The sequence below is a fragment of the Macrosteles quadrilineatus genome, unplaced genomic scaffold (assembly GCF_028750875.1).
Source record: "Macrosteles quadrilineatus isolate MER2022 unplaced genomic scaffold, UCM_ALF_1.0 Scaffold_6__1_contigs__length_79288215, whole genome shotgun sequence".
NCBI classification, from domain to species: domain Eukaryota; kingdom Metazoa; phylum Arthropoda; class Insecta; order Hemiptera; family Cicadellidae; genus Macrosteles; species Macrosteles quadrilineatus.
Window position 1 is genome coordinate 60,102,694 of NW_026542599.1, and position 5,590 is coordinate 60,108,283.

Genomic DNA, 5,590 nt, shown 5'->3' on the forward strand with positions numbered 1-5,590 from the left:
AATTATAACTTCTGGTTGAACGCCAGTTAATAATAATGCACTAGAAAAATTAATAATGTTAGAACTCTATAAAACTAAATAAAAAATTAAAAAGAAAGTGTCTTAAAAATTTAATTGGAAGATTAAAACAAGAGGAATTAAATGGTCACTAATTAATTATAATCAGTCCATATACACGTTAGTTTGTTTCCTGAAATCGTTATGTAACAAAAGCTATATTATTCTATTATTTTAATGAGATTATGGCGAGTTGAATATCACTCTCATTAAAACAGCAATTACAATTATTTATGTAAGTACTCATTTATTAAATCGAGAGATTTATTAAAACGAATTTATTTTTTATTGTGCACAATAAGACTCAAACTGTTAAGTATTCATAGTTTACGTCATTATGAAAGTGTATTTTCAACATTATGAATCTTTTTATGATCTACCTTTGCCCTATCCATTTTAAAATCATCCAATTAGCGCCTCACATATATCTAAATAAAAAAATCGACAAAATGCTATAAAAATTGTCCCTGAGACTGTAACAGTGTATAATGCTTTATTGTGTATACAAACATTCAATTTAATAATGTTTGTTTGTACATTAATTTTAGAAGCTCAATTTTAGTTGTGAATGCACGTATTTTCTTAATAATTATTTAATAATAAAATAGATACAAGATAAACGAAGCAAGTAATATGACTTAAGGCTGAGGATGCTTGAGTATTTATCAGGATAACGTGCTGGGGTTTATCTCTGATATTCTTGAAAATTTCATCATGATAGAACAGATTTCTAAAAAAAACTTTTATATCAAAAAGTGTTATGGTTTGATGAAATATGATAAACTCATTAATTAAATGGAAATTTATTCAGCACTGCTTCCAGGATTGATTTATGAAAAATGAAATAGGTTTACATACCTTACGTCGTCATTTATTGGCCTTCCATTACCTTCCAGTTACAGACCCGTGCTATTAGTAATTCCGCCACAAAGGGGATTTCGGGGATGCATATCATACATGAATTAACATTAAATTATTTCAGGATTATATAAATATCCATAAAATTATTATAATATTGATGGCTATTGAAATTACCAACAACCACCAACAAATACCAACAATGGCTATTGATGGTAATTAGGTTGAATAAAGCTTGGGTGTCATCTTCTTCTGAACCTGACAAAGTAATAATTTGTTTTACATTCAATGTAAATTAAAATTCTAGAAACAATCTTGCTACGTGATCAGTGTACTGTATCATTGATGAACAACTTGGAGACCATTCATACCTAACAACATCACAGAAATACAAAGCCTATCCTGTGTAGTGAGAGGGAATCTGTACAATACGTGTTTACGGATGCATTCCTTTAACGCTCAAAATTCAACTGTAAGATAACATTGTAGATTGACTCTCTAAAGACAATGTTTAAAGAATTATATTCAATAATTAAACATTTTTGGATAGTTTTTCAACATTGAGAATATGTCCTACTAAAAATTTTTCTTCGTCATTGCTATTTATAAATTCCTTATTGCACTATTGGCTTAAAAATATTACAATAAATGTTGTGACAATATCTGCGGGAGTGTTAATGTTTTATGGTTGGTAGTATAAAAGCATTAACTAATCCTACGTCTTCCTTTTATTTTAGATTATGATGCATTTTGTGTGAAAGTAAAGCATTTATCAGGAAACATGGGTCGCAATGAACATATAACATTACACTGCTTGTAAATGGTTTTGTACTTATATTTCATAGTTCTAAGTTGACACAAACCTCAATTTGAACCAAACATGTTCTGCAGTACCATTTCACTTGTTTGCTAAGTTTTGGTTTGTTCATATCTAAACTATGGTTTGTTAATATGCTTAGTTTTTCTTCTTTTCTAGATCAAAAAGGCGGTACTTTAACTTTTCTTGTAAAATGTCTTTACTATGTATCTTCACCAGCAGTATTTTCAAGTGGGTAAGACATCAATAGCATTTGCCTGATTGTGATAATAAATCCTAAATATTTTAATTCTCATCTAAAATTAACCCATTTTGCTATTAACCGCTGCAGTTTCTGATATAATTTCGACGTATACTCCACGACTTCGCACAATTATGTGCCTCCATAATCTTTCTCATTATACTAGAAATTACCTCTCACATTTACTACTTTACCATACCTCGTTGGCCACTCAAACCTAAGAAGGTTTTTTTGTCTCGTCAACGAGTTTCTCCACTGCTGCCAGTCTGCCGCTGAGTCCAGGGAGGAACCTATTCATTCGGTGTAGATCCACCTGTACTTGTTCTCTCCATCGCAACTTTGGTCTTCCTAAAGGTCGAGTGTCTCGTGGTTGTCCATTTGAGACCCTTTAAAGCAAGCCATCTTCTTCTCTTCTTTCCAACTGACCTTTCCTTCTGCCCATCTTAATCTCCTACTCTTTACTGTTGCCACAACGTCAGGATGTTTATACAATTCTTGGAGCCCACAGGTTTTTCTTATTCTCCACATCTTCATTTATCGGTCAAAAAATTGTATTTTCAAAAACTATAAGTTTATTCTCCATTTTCTTTGTCAATGTCCATGTTTAAGAGCCAAATAAAAGGACTGAATGAATTATTGTTTTGTATAATCTTAATTATGTGTTTTTAGAAAAATTTTTTAGTTCAAGATTTTTTATTAACTTCATTACTTGGATTAAAAATAAAATTTAAAATGTTTTCTAAATAGGTTTATAATCTGCTCGAATATGAAACTGTTGTTTACATGTTCCAGCTTGTATCCGCCATTGTCAAAACATTATTTTTGAAAGAAAACATTAGTTTTGAATTATAAATTGTTTTACTCTATGAAAATATTATTTTAGTAACAAATACAAATAAAGAGAGAAGCAGTTGGTAATAGGAGGGTTTGCAGATCAAACATCAAGTGTAATAATTTTTGCTCATTTAATGAGTTGTGGTATAACATTCGCTGTAATGTGGTTACACTGTGGTATTTGAAGCAAGGAATTTATATTACACTGAAACAAGTATATAGTTGCTGTTAGCAATATCGGATACTACTAAGCTAAATAACACGAATTACTTAGTTGATGATTGTAGAAAGAGACAAGATTTAAAAAAGTATAGTAGAAAATATGTTTTTCCTATAGTCACCCGACAGTGTTGGCCCTTCCTTGCACTGTTTATAGTACAGAAAACTACTAATTGCTGTATCGACTTACTTTGTCGTACGGTTTTTACTTTGGTGCAGAACAGGATTCCAACCAAACAACAGAAAAAAACGTGGTTTTATTATGCACGTAATCCGCGTACGCTTGGAAATAGGTTGGCAACTCTTTAAAGATAATAATACTATGATCAGCCGATTGACTATTATAACTATAACTTAACCTGTCATTTCGTATTGTATAGTGTTTGAAAGACTAATTATTTATATGTTTAATAGTGACTGTAAGAAAAATATTATGTGTAATACGAGCGCAAATGTCCTTTGCTGCACCCAAAAAGATACATTCCGCACTCGCCTCTCTCGTGTGCAGTAAAGTGTCACTTTGCTCACTAGTTAGACAAATAACTATTTTATTGTTGTAAAATGGAAAAATAACACTCGTGTTAGATGAGCAATTATAGACCATTAAACTGTATGATTAGGAGGTTATACACCTCTGAAACTTATCTAATTGTTCTAGCGACAAAAAGTTTCTCAAATAATTTTATACAATGGCTTGATCTTGGTCATATTCGACATTAGGTGCTATGATGAAACCTTCGGTGACTATAAAAAAGTAGACCTCTCATTGATCAGATGAAACTTTTTAAAGTGTATATTCGTGTCTAGCAACTCAAGTTGATTCATTGAGCCATTCACATTATAAATACTGTATAGGAAACTCTTACTTTAAATAGGTAATTTTTTGGTATCATTACAGATTAAATACAACATGTTTGTAGCCTTATACTTGCTCTTCGCTATTAATTACCAAGAAATTAAGCGCATAATACACAATTAATACTAAATAAGGGGAGGCATTACTAAGCCAATCAACGCATACCGATGTGAAATTATTCGAAGTCAAGAATATTTTAATTATTCATGAGGACGAGTCAATAAAAATGATGTTAATGATGATTTTTAACACGTGGAAGTTGGAAAATAATACATGATTTCATTCATCCTAAATTAAACAAGCTTTAAAAACAGTTATTTGCAACTTTGCCGTAAACTACAAAGCTAATAAATTATTTCAAAAGTTACATAAATGTCTTAACCATCCATATGCTCTAATGTAAAAAGTATTTAGAATAATGCAGAGTAGTGAAATACAGGTAATATTGTAATGTACAACTCTGTATGGATCTCAAGTCTCTCTATTGACAATGTGATGAACACAAACAATGACCGGGGTTGTATAGACTTCTCTCCTATTTGCAGACATGTGTTTGCAATGACAAGAACGTTTATAGTTACTGAGTATTTGAAGTGTGCTTTACCTTTGTTTCTTTTACTCTTGTATTTATGATACATTCATATTATGTACATATATCCAACTATGTGACATCTAGATATTTAAAGTCTTTTACACAATCAAGTAAGAACAAATGAAAGGAATTGGATTGAAACTTGGCACAGAAATGAACACTTTTTGAAATAGGACCAAACTTAGTGGTATATTAATATATTGGTTCTGAACTTCACCTTTAGCTATTGTGTATATCTATGCCGTTTGAATTCTAAAGATTTAAAGGGATTGTTCCAAACCTTAGCCTTGGGATCTGACGCAACTTTTGTAAGATAGCATCATTACTTGATAGCCAACAACAACAAACTAACAACAACAAATGACATCAGAGTCCGGTTACGATTTCACTTAATATATAATCAGCAACCTTTAGATTTGAAGGCGAGCTATAACCCCTCAGCTACCTAGACGTTTAGCAATACGATAAACACCTATCGCACAGTAATTAATGCTAAAATATGTATTTGTTTTTCAAACGTCTTAAACTTGAAGCCTTAAATGACATTACAATATTTTATAGCTTATTAAACCAGCCTTGTAGTATTTGGAGTTAAGTTGTAACCTACTCTGAGTATCTACGGGCTTCCCCTTACACTCAGACTTTGGTCTCGTAGGCAATATTTTTACGAGGTTATTCTATATCTAATGTATGCGCGTGTAACTTTTAAGTAAAAAAATATTTAATTGAATATGTGGACTTGAAAACAAATCAAATCAAAAATCAAATCAAAATCTCTTTATTCCTGAATAAATGTTACATGTTGTTAAAATTGTGTATGTACAGGAAAAATAATTCCCAAGTAGACTATCCGTATGTGTTTGGGAATGAGTTGCTAATACAGCTATACACAGGTCCATAAATATTCAGGAGTACTTAGACAATTAATGATGATAGTAAATAAAATAAAAAATATTAACAAGATGAAAAGAAAAAAACCTAACTGCATCGAAACATCAAAAATTCAATTTTAGTGATTGTAAGTGTTATATAGCAATGAAGAAAAAAAGTGATTTTGGTGGTGAATGAAACTGCAAAAAATTATGAGTACAACGATTTGAGTAATCCTTCTGATTG